The sequence below is a fragment of the Antechinus flavipes genome, chromosome 3 (genome assembly GCF_016432865.1).
Source record: "Antechinus flavipes isolate AdamAnt ecotype Samford, QLD, Australia chromosome 3, AdamAnt_v2, whole genome shotgun sequence".
Lineage (NCBI taxonomy): Eukaryota > Metazoa > Chordata > Mammalia > Dasyuromorphia > Dasyuridae > Antechinus > Antechinus flavipes.
Genome location: NC_067400.1, coordinates 584,134,601 through 584,146,756, shown reverse-complemented (window position 1 = coordinate 584,146,756; position 12,156 = coordinate 584,134,601). Strand labels below are relative to the sequence as shown.

Sequence of the window (12,156 nt, the reverse complement as noted above, 5' to 3'; positions counted from 1 at the left end):
TTTTTTGATTTCTTCTATAAATTCTATTGGGGCATAGAGCCATTTAATGTTACTCTTTGGAAAGAGGAGGCTTTTTTTTGCTTTAGTATCGTCCTCTGAAGATGAACCCTGGTCTTCCCCATTCCCACAGTAAATTTCTAAATTTGGGTTCTTTCTCCTCTGCCTGCTATTTCCCCTCTTCCCATGTCCTGCAATGGGGGGTAGGGGGAATGGCACCTCTGGCTTCTGTCAGTTTTCCCCTCTGACCTGGGAAACCAAAGCCCATAGGTCCCTCCTCCTAGAAGTCTCTGCAGCCAGCAGTCTCTGTACCATTGCTTCTGTCCTCACTGGGTAGACCAGTCCCTTCTCAGCCATGGCCACTCTCAACAGCCCCACTGGGCTGGTGTTCCTGCCCAACCCAGGGTCTCTTTCAGCCTCTGACTCACCCCACTGTCCCAGGAAGTTCCTGAGGCTCAGGCTGAAGAGCTGGCCTGGGATCTTCCATTCACACTAGTTAATCCTCTCAATTGGGCTCTTTCTTTGGGGCTTTTCCAGCTTTCTAAAAGGACCCCAGTTCTTCCCCCTCTTATTTGTTTTTCACTTCTCTATTATTCATTGGGAGGTGCAATTTTGTTTCATTTGTGGGGGAAATCTGGAGACCTTGTAACTTTTTGATCTGCTCTGCTAGGTTTCCACAATCCTCTCCAACTCAAACTGTTGTTTAGCAATTCCTCTACTCTAGATAGTAACCTGTCAGAAAAGGAAACAAGGCTAGGCCCCCTTCTTTCCTCCAGGGAAAAGAGCAAGTCTAATAATCAAAAGGGAGGCCCTCTCGGAGGCCTCCAGGCCTAGGCTAGTAGTGCCCGAGGCTAATGGGTGCAAACCTTCAATCCTGCTTCCTTTCACACGGAGTTTTTACTTAACATGGTCACACCACAGTGACCTTTGGCCACCACAGCACTAACCCAGACAGTGAATGGCCTCTTTCCCTTGCAGTAGCTGTGGGTGCTCAGGCCACCCTTTCTTCTCAGAGGGTTTAGAGCTGCTCTCAATGGTTAGTCTGAATAACTCCTTTGTGCCTGGTGAGGCCGCCCACCTTCCAAGCCATCCCATTCCTCACCAACCCGGCCCTCGGAGGCCAGCAGAGGAGGGTCCCTTCTAGGAAGGACAAGATGAGCTGGAGAGCATCCCGAGGAAAAGGGCCTCCAGGTCCTACCAACTGAGGATCTGTGGAGTGTTTAGCTTGGAGAAGAAAAGCCCAAAAGTGGGCCAGGAGGGGAGTCTCTTGTGTGCTTAAGGAAGACAGATTAACTTGTGCTTGGCCCCAGAAGACTCAGCAAAGACAGTGTGGAAGGAGGAGCTTCCTGAGGAAGTAAGGTTCTTCTTCCTGGAAAAAGCCAGGCGAGACAAGAGGCCGGGAAGGCCCTTCAGCAGGCAGGATCTGGAGTAAATCCTCCAAGTCTGCGATTTCTGACACAACACCAAAATCCAGAATGCTGGCAAGGGCAGGACTCAAAGGGAGGGCCGTACTGCCCACAGCCCAAAGGGAAGGAAATTTCAACTTTAACGTGTGTGTCTAGTGTGGAGGGCACCTCAGTTTCTGTTGCTCAGTCATTTCAGTCGGGTCCAATTCTTCATGTCCTCATTTGGGATTTTCTTGGCAAAGCTACTGGAATGGTATTTCCTTCTCCCACTTATTTTACAGATGAGGAAATTAAGGCAAATAGGGTGAAGTGAAAGTATCTGAGGGCGGATTTGAACTCAGCTCCTCCTGATTGTAGGCCTGGGGCTCTATCCACCACTGTACCACCTAGCTAGCACCACAATGCTTACGGCAAGAAGTGGCAAAGGATGTTCGCTCACTCATCTATATATGTACACACACACACACACACACACACACACACACACACACACACACACACATGTCTTCAGTGTAAACAAAGTGATGGTGAACCCTGCAATACCACAGGCACTGTAATGGACCTCCTAAGGCAGCAGACCTGACCTGGCCAGCCATGAATCCCCCATGTCCCAGATGCCTCTGCCACACTCTCTCTATCCCAGTGTTACACGAAGACCGCCCTCCCGCCAAGACAAAGCCTTCGAGTGCACAAGCAACCAGGTCCATCCCATCTTCTGAACCTCTCCCTGTCTGTAAACAGGCTCCAGGCCCTGTCCTCAGACAACCCCTTCCCCACATCCCCATTCTGTAGAGGATCATAGACAGTGGGGAAACTCTGGGTAAGGTATAAGACCCTCCGGCCCAGAGGGAACCTGCTGACAATGTCTGGTTCAGCTCCCCGTCTCCCCTAAGAGCTCTTGGCCTTTCTGAGAAGGCAGGGGGTGATAACAACCTGTGTTGTGATTAAAGCAGAGTGATATCAGGTGGCAAAGAGTCATTTACACACAATAGCAAGTTGTTTATGTGGTCCTGCATGTGCAGTGTGCTATGGTTACGTAAGGGTATAAGGGTATGTGAGGCTGAGAGAATTTGAAATAAATGGACTCTATGGTTGACCTTCCACATGAGTCCCCCCTCTTCCCTCCACTTTCAGACCAAGGACTTGGGCTGGAACGGAGATCCTCCAGAGAGCTAGTCCAATCACAGCACCATCCCCGGCACCATCCCCAGCTCTCACCTATCATCATCTTCAAACACACACTGCTCTGTTTCTAAACCCCATGCTTTCTCTCTGAGAAAACTCAACAGCTCTCCAGCTGGGTTCCTCTCTGGCCTCTCTGGCCTGGCCTGAGCCTTCCTCCAGGTCACCCTCACCAAACATGGGCTACCCCAAAGCTTCCCCCATTCCTGCGGAGGACAGCCCTTCCTTCTAGTCACAGAGTCACAACCGAAGGGTCAGCCTTTGAATCCAACAAGGCTTACTGATTTTTCCTTCTTCATTTCCCTCCTGCCACCTTGGTGCAGGCCCTCTGCACCTCACACTGGGCCGACCCACCACAGCCTCTCTCCATCTCACTTCATCCTTCACCCAGCTGATCGTGGCAGTGGATCTTCCAAGAGAACAGGTCTAAATGCTGCTGCCTGTCATCTCCAGGATCAGATACACACAGAGTATTCTGTTTGCATCTCCCTAACACGGCACCCTCCTACTTCTCCAATCTCCTTACTTCACTCCCTCCCACAAGTCCTTGAATCTAGTGACACTGGCCTTCATGCCATGTTCTCAAACAAGAAGAGAAAGAGGAACGAGAGCCAGAATTTATTAAGCTTCTACTAAGTTCCCAATATTCTCTGACTTAATCCTCACAAGTACTCTGGGAGATAGATGCTATTATTACCCACTTACAGTGGAGAGAACTGAGGCAGATAAACTGACTTGCCAGAGGGTCTATGGTCTAGCACTCTATCATGGCACCACCTGGCAACCTCAAGATAAAAGACTCCTTTTCCCTCCAGGAGCATTTTCTTTGGCTCTCTATCCCCTTGTCTCTGTCTTCTGGTTTCTTCTTCAATTCCCAGCTAAAACCACAGACAGCTTTTTCTTGACCCCTCTTAATCCCAGTGCCTTCTCTCTGGTAGTTATTTCAAATGCATTCTGTACTCATAATTATTTGTATTTAGTCCCCATTAGGTGAGGAGCTAATTGGAGGGAAGGACTTTTATCTTTCTTGGTATTCCCAGTGTTTAGTACAGTGCCTAGCACATAGTAGGACTTGACAAATGCTGACTGACAGACAGAATTGAGACACATATCATTATAATTTTTTTAAAAAGTTAAATTAATTATTTTCCTAAATCATTCTTTAAATCCTGGATCACAACATGTATTTGATATTTGACGTACAACTTCTGGGTAGTATAGGCCCCAGTTATAATAAATTCTTGAGGCCACAAAAATTAGATTCTTCACCAAAAAGTAAAAGTTGCGCAGAAATCTATTGTCAACTCAGTGGTATTTAAAATTAAATGTAAAATTTTATATAAAAAAGTAAAATGTTCATTAGTATTCAGTTCATTTTTATCTAGGAGTTGAACACCTATCCACAGTCTTTCAGAGTCACATGAATTCAGTATTTCAAGGCCAGTTGGAAAAGGGCAAAGCTGATTTATCTCCTTTGGAATTCTGTCTATTACAACAAACTGGAGAAGTTCTAGTTGACAAGACAGGAAAGAGCAGGTAGCCCACAAATGAATCCACTAAAATAAAAGCCACAAAGAAGTACACCACTGAAACCTATTTTTAATTTTTTTTTATTATTAAAGCTTTTTATTTACAAAGCATATGCAAGGGTAATTTTTACAACATTGACTCTTGGGTAACTTTTTGTTTCATATTTTCCCCTCCTTCCCCCCATCCTTCTCTCCTCTAGCTGGCAGTAGTACAATACATGTTAAAATACATGTGAAACATATATCTTAATAGCAAGATGGAGAGATAAATGGATGGGTGAACATATCAAAAAATAACTGCTGCAGCGAATGAGGTGATGTCCATTGGTCTAAAAAGGATCAGAACATACCTAAAACACTTTTCTTCAACAAAGTTACTTATGTTTTCGTTAAGTATTAAAATAATGAAATTTAAGGCAATTTATAAGTCAATACTGAGATACCACTACACACCTGTCAGATTGGTTAAAATGACAGGGAAAGATAATGTGGAATGTTGGAGGGGATGTGGGAAAACTGGACACTGTTACATTGCTGGTGGAGAAGTTAAAAGATCCAGGCAATTCTGGAGAGCAATTTGGAACTATGCTCAAAAAGCTATCAAACTGTGCATACCCTTTGATCCAGCAGTGTTTCTACTGTGCTTATACCCCAAAGAGATACTAAAGAAGGGAAAGGGACCTGTATGTGCACAAATGTTTGTGGCAGGTCTCCTTGTAATGGCCAGAAACTGGAAACTGAGTAGATGCCCATCAAATGGAGAATGGCCGAATAAATTGTGATATATGAATGTTATGGAATATTATTGTTCTATAAGAAATGACCAACAGGAGGATTTCAGAGTCCTGGAGAGACTTACATGAACTGATGCTGAGTGAAATGAGCAGGACCAGGAGATCCTTATATACTTCAACAACAATACTATATGATGATAAATTCTGATGGACATGGCCATTGTCAGCAATGAGATGAACCAAATCAGTTCCAATGGAGCAGTAATGAACTGAACCAGCTGCACCCAGCAAAAGAACTCTGGGAGATGACTATGAACCACTACATAGAATTCCCAATCCCTATATTTTTGTCCGCCTGCATTTTTGATTTCCTTCACGTGTTAATTGTACAATATTTCAGAATCCGAGTCTTTTTGTACAGCAAAGTAACTATTTGGACATGTATACTTATATTGTATTTAATTTATGCTTTAACATATTTAACATGTATTGGTCAACCTGCCATCTGGGGGAGGGGATGGGGAGAAATAGGGGAAAAATTGGAACAAAAGATTTTGCAATCGTCAATGCTATAAAATTACCCATGCACATAACTTGTAAATAAAAAGCTATAATAAAAAGAAAGAAAGAAATTTAAGGCAATTTAACAGGTACTGTTAAAGACCATTTCCATGTAAGGAACTGAGATAGGCCCTAGAGAAGAAAAATGATAATATCCACTCTCACTAGGAATGCAGTCTAATGTGAAGGACAGATAAGATCCATACACATGGAAGTATGACAAAGGTGAAAATATTATCTGGATTTAAAGAGGAGGTAGAAATGTTGAACTACATTAAAGGGAGATGGAAAACACATTCAGTCTGGATGATGAAGAAAGTCACTTCAATTTAAAGGAAAAGAAACATGTCCGAAAAAAATAGGAATTGAGAGAAATTGGATTCCTGACAGAGAGCCACAATGAATCAATGGGAAATGACTTCAGAGAGAAGTTAGTAGTCTAATCTGGCCAGAATACAAAAAATACAAAAGGAACAGTGTACAATAGGGTTAGAAAGATCATAGAGAACCTTAAATGGCATGGTTAGAAGTTTGAATTTTGAATTTTAAATTTTTTAAGTTGTGATTTATAAGTTTTTCTCCTCTTTATCTCAGAAAGATAAAAACACTGGACTATCCACGGCTTGGCCAGCAGAAAAGTATAAAACCTCGGCAAGTTTTAGAATACTGCAAAAGTTTCCAGTATGGTCCTAATAACAAAGTACTCTGCTATCCAATAACCTATTTTGATCAATAAGGAGAAGCTGATCTCTAGTAAGCCCACAATAATGAATTTTTAGAACATACAAAAATGTCATTTTGGCTGCTTAGACGCTTGATGATAAGACCCTTGTTTCCAGTGATACAGTGAGTAGTTATAATACACTAAAGCAATTGAGACAAGTTGATTTTTGCATTCTTGCTAGTAATGAATCTTGAAGAAAAATGTTATAACTAAATCAAAGAATGGCTCATATGTATGACTTGGTAAGGAAAAGTTTTTCTATTATGGGTGCAGGAGTAATGAGAAAGTACTATTTTATGAGATATCATGCTATGTATTTCCAAAAATATGCCCATAAAATCACTTTTGCAATAGCTTATATTATCAAAAAGACACAAAAGTAGAAAAATTATATTAGGAATTTGACAAAACCCTCTAAATTAAGACAATGTGTACTGACATTTAAGTGACTAAATGCAAAGGTACAAATGAAGAAGAAGTTTTTTAGAAATTGGGCAAACAGGACTCAAAAGAAAGAAATGAGCCCCAACTGCCTACAACCAATAGAAGCCTCACATCTAAGTATCATGAATAATTTCTTCAATATAAGAATTGGCAGGTATTGATAAACAAGAAGCATCAAAAATATATCAAATAATTAAACTAATGATATCTCAATGAGCAGTGAACAATTTGCTATTAATGTGGGAGTCACAGCTTTTATAACAGCTATCAATAAACAGACTACCCACTTGTTAAGAGAATAAAATTAGTAGAAAACTAGATGAATAAAAATGGGATCGCTTCTAAAATAACATTAAGATATCCCAACCTTATTCTAATGAGCTCTTCCTTCTAAAACATAGAACTTCTAGATCAAAGAGAAAATGCTTCCATTACCAAGGGAAAAAAATTGAATTTCATGGCATCAGTCAGGATCACACAAGATTTAGCAACTAATACATTAAAAGAATAGAGGGCTTGAAATACGATATTCTGGAAGGCTAAAGAGCTGGAATTATAATCATAACCTTCTCAGTAAAACTGAATACAATCCTTAAAAGAGAAAAAAACAGAAATTTAATGAACTAGAAGACTTTCAAGCATTCCTGATTAAAAAAAAAAAAAAAAAAAAAGAGCTGAACAGACGATCTGACTTCCAAATACAAGACTCAAGAGAAATGTAAAAAGCAAAGAGAATTTTTAAGGGATTCAATGAAGCAAAACTGTTTGCCTTTCTATATGAGAAAATGATACAAGTATCTTCTAAAAATTTTGTCATTCTCTATAGTAATCTAGTGTTTGATAAACCCAAAGACCCCAAATTTTAGGATAAGAACTCACTATCTGACAAAAATTGCTGGGAAATCTGGAAATTAAGATGGAAGAAACTGGGCATTGACCTACATTGTTAGGGTCTTTTTACAATGGATCAGCCCAGTGCAAACAGGAGGCTGAAATTTTCAGCAGCCCAGAAGTAATTTCTGTGACCAGAAACCGCCTCATGGGCAGGACCCTGGTCATATTGAGATAGCGTCGTACCGAGAGACATCTCCCTCTCTAATTGGCTGTGCACGTGACCTCACAGACCCTTCTTAAGCCCAGTGCAGCGAGAGGTCAGTCTCTTTGTCCTGGGGGAGCCGAGCCAAGTAGATGGATAGCTAAAAGGGGTAAGGAGCTTGACAGTGAGCATGTGGGTCTCTCACAGACTTGGTGTTTATTTGGGAATTATCAGGTTAGGCCAATAGATGAGCAAGTATAACAAAAGACTAAGTTTGCACATACATGGCTGTCCTTGAGCATGCTATCGATTTTAAAACTACAGTTCATAAAATTGTAGCCAGAGACCTCTGAAGACCTCAGAAGAGGTGAGCCAGGTTAAAGTTGGCTGACACTACAAAGGTCAGTGGCCAGAGGATTCTCTGAAACTCTAGGAATTAGAAGAGACTGGCAATGTAAAGGTTACAGAGCAACACTAGGGCATTCGCAAATGAAGTGACTGCCCAGGGTTAAGCATTCTGTCCTTTACACCACACCTAATGAACTATAACAAGATAATATTGAAAAGGGTTCATAATTTAGACACAATGATACTATAAACAAATTATTAGAACAAAGGATAATCTACCTCTTAGATCCTAAGAGAAGGAAGAAATTTGTGGCCAAAGTAGAATAAGAGTATATTATGGGATGGAAAGCAGTAAACTGGGGGAAAATGTTTAGATCCAAGGATTTTGATAAAGGCCTCATATCTAAAATATATGAAGAACTGACACAAATTTATAAGAATGCAAACCATTCTCCAATTGATAAATGGTCAAAGGATGTGAACAGACAATTTTCAGGTGAAATTAAAACTATTTCAGGTCATATCAAAAGATGCTCTAAATCACTATTGATCAGAAAAATGCCAATTAAGACAACTCTGAGGTACACTACATGTAATGGGCCAAAATTCTGGAGAAATTCTTACAACAAGGTGTTAACTCAGTGGAATTGATAAGACAAGGGTTATCTAGTTCAGCTTAGTGATTAATAGTCCTCCAGTTCAATACATGTACTTAGTATTTAATATAGTTCTGCAAGATTGACACCTACAATGATGTAATTATAATAGAGTATATGAGCTGAAACAAACTCAGCCAGCCTTTGTTGACTGGCAGCTGGAGCACAAATCCTCGGGACTCAGACATTCATTCCATCTCTCACCACCGTGGGGGACTGGAACAAAGTCAGAGGAGTGGAGGCTGGAGCACAAGCTCCCGCACTCAGGGACACTTAAAGACACCACAATGGTCCTCCCGTCTTCCCCACAGAAACCAAGATACATTCCGGAGGACCTCCAGGAGGCTGGCCCAAGCCCCAGGGAAGGAAACACACTGTGAAGGAGACAATAAAGAATTTGGACTTTATCCCTGGCTATTCTCGTGATGATTACTCTGCTGAAACAAAGGCTAGTCCAACGACCTTCAGAAAACCAACCAGAACTTTACAACTACACACCTCTTAGATTGGTTAAAATGACAGGAAAAGATGATAACTGTTAAAAGGGATGTGGGAAAACTGGGACACTGATACATTGTTGGTGGACTTGTGAACTAATTCAATCATTCTGGAGAGCCATCTGGAATTATGCCCAAAAGGCTTTCAAATTGTGTATATCTTTTGATCCAGCAGTGTTATTCCTGGTCTTATATCCCAAAGAGATCTTAAAGGAGGTAAAGGGAATGTGCAAAAATGTTTGTGACAGTTCTTTCTGTAATAGTAAGGAACCAGAAACTGAGTGGATACCCATCGGTTGGAGAATGGCTGAATAAATTATGGTATATGAATGATATGGAATATTATTGTTCTATAAGAAATGATCAGGAGGATGATTTTAGATCCTGGAGAGACTTACAAGAACTAAGTGAAATGGGAATCAGGACATCACTATACACAGCAACAGAAAGATTATACAGTAATCAATTTTGATGGACTTTGAATCATCTCTTTTTAATAATGGGTGATTCAGGCCAGTTCCAATGGTCTTGCAATGGAGAGAGCCATCTGCACCCAGAGAGAGGACTGTGGAAACTGAGTGTGGATCACAACATAGCATTATCACTTTTTTGATGTTGTTTGCTTGCATTTTGTTTTCTTTCTTTTTGATATGATTTTTCTTCTGCAGGATGATAAATGTGGAAATATGTATAGAAGAATTGCATATATTTAATATTATCAGATTACTTGCCATCTAAGGGAGAGTAGGGGAAAGGGAGAGAAAAAAATTGGAAGACAAGGTTTTGCAAGTATGAATGTTGAAAACCATGCATATGTTTAGAAAATTAAAAGTGTTTTTTTTTTCCTTCAAAGTTTGTCACTCATAGTCAATGTCAATAGAAATCTATCTTACCCAATAAGAAAACCAAATGGGAAAGGAATAAGTAAAAATGTGGGAGAGAGGTTATAAAAAAGGAAGGTAGATAAAAGGTGGCAGTGGTCAAAAGTAAAACAGATTTTAGAAGAATGACAAAATAAAAAGTGAAAAAGAAGGATAAACAGAAGAAAATACATTGGGAAAGATTTTAATGAAATAAACAAAAATCTGATTTAAAAAGGAAGGTAATTCTTAAGGTGCTTAGACATATACATTAATATAAATTATGATAAAAACTTCAACATATCACTTACTGCAGATTACAAAATTTTAGCATCTATTGATAACCTCAAAAAATATCAACAAATGACTAGGATTACATGCTAGAAGTCCACTATCCTTTATAAATTAGCACACAACAAATTTCCATGCTACCAATATAAATCTTTGAGAATTCAAATAAATGAAACAAGACAGAATCAGCAATGAGGGAAACAAAAGATTGAAAGTGTCCAAAATGTCAGGAAGAAGACAACTCACAGATTTTAAATACAAGCAGATACCTTAACAGAAAAAAAAAAAAAAAAAACACTAACATAAGGAAATATGGCCTCCAGATCATTGATGAATAAATATGGCAAAACAAAGATAGTTTTCATTTTATTTTGTATTGCTTTTCTGTTTTTCTTTTTTCTTATTCTATTTCTTCAAATAAAATAAATTGGAAGGAGGGAGGGTAGAGACCCATTTTCCAGACAGAAAATGACCCAAAACTCTTCTAACTAGGAGACTCTATGGAATCTGAGGAGACCATGGAGCATGTGATTTCTAACTGGTTTAAAAGAAAAATGAGAATTATGCCAGAAAATTTTATGTCCTTAAAAAATTGAGCAGAATAGAAAAAGTAGAATCTACAATACTCTAGAATCTACAAACTCACCCCCCAAAAAAACAAGAAATACTAATAGATTGGGAATGCCAATACGTAAAAGTGAAGGGTAATCTAAAAGAAGATAAGAATAATAATACAAAGGGAAAACATGGACATTCTGCAAGAAAAAATGCTGATCTCAAAATTAGGATGTATAGAGACAATTTTAGAATTATAGGCCTCAGAACAACATGACAGAGAAAAAAAAATTAACAGCAATGAATGAAGTAAACAAAAGGCAATTGCCTAGAATTTCTAAACAATGAAAATGAAATACCAATTGAAAGAATTCACAGATCACCTCCAGAAGAAAAAATATCAAGGCAGCAAACTCAAAAATATATATTGGTTAAATTAATTGATTAAAATTTAGCAATTCACTTCAGAAGCAAGTTGGGAAAAACCTTGAAATACAAAGAAAAAAATTCAAATAATGCAAGATTATTCTGCACCCAACAGAAGATCAGAATAATATGTTCCAAATAACAAAGGAAATCAAGATATTCCCCAGAGTTACTTAACCTACAAATATGAGCTTAATCACAACTAAAAGAAAAAAAATGAACTTTCAATTTAAATAAGCATTTGAAGTATTCTTAGAGAGTTAGAGGGGAGATGGAGGGGGAAGAACAGGACTGAAGAGATTATTTGCCTCCCAAATATCGCAGAAAAAAGAAATGCAGGAGTGGTAAACAATTGCAGTAGCCAGAGATAGCATTAGCAACACACCTGACAGCCAAGAGATCGGTAAGAAATTGTATTCTAAAATGTAAACAAAGACAGAAAGGGACTTTGAAGGGGGAGGGGAGGAAGAGGGAAGGGAGAGGAGTTTACCAAGGAGCAGTGTCTTTGACCCCTAAAGAAATTTGTTCTGAGAGTGAATCTCAATGGAAAAGATGAATCTTCAAGGTAAATTTTACTGGGCAGTGAAAGAAATTGTTAAAGGGGAGAGCCCAAAATGGGCCACTTAAGAAGGTAAGATTTCTTGAGGAATAAGGAGAATAGAAAAAAATACTAGATAATTACTGGAATCAGGAACAAGAGAATAAGGGTCTAGAGTAGATAGGGAAAATGGATAAAGGAGAAGGTAAGAAAATCCTCTATGGAAAGGGTTACAAAAAAATTGAAATTTAAAAAACTAATACATTTATAAAAAACTAATGAGGAGAAAAAGGGTAAGAGTGAATTTCCTGGGGAATAAAAAGAGAGAAAAGAATAAAATAACTAAAAGCAATAAAGAAAAAGGAATAACCA

The 12,156-nt window shown here is 39.2% G+C and overlaps 1 protein-coding gene across 11 annotated transcripts in view; it reads right to left on the bottom strand.

The window, feature by feature from the left end:
* Positions 1-12,156, bottom strand: part of EIF4G3 (eukaryotic translation initiation factor 4 gamma 3) — a 386,518-nt gene that overhangs the window by 195,282 nt on the left and 179,080 nt on the right. The window lies entirely within an intron of this gene.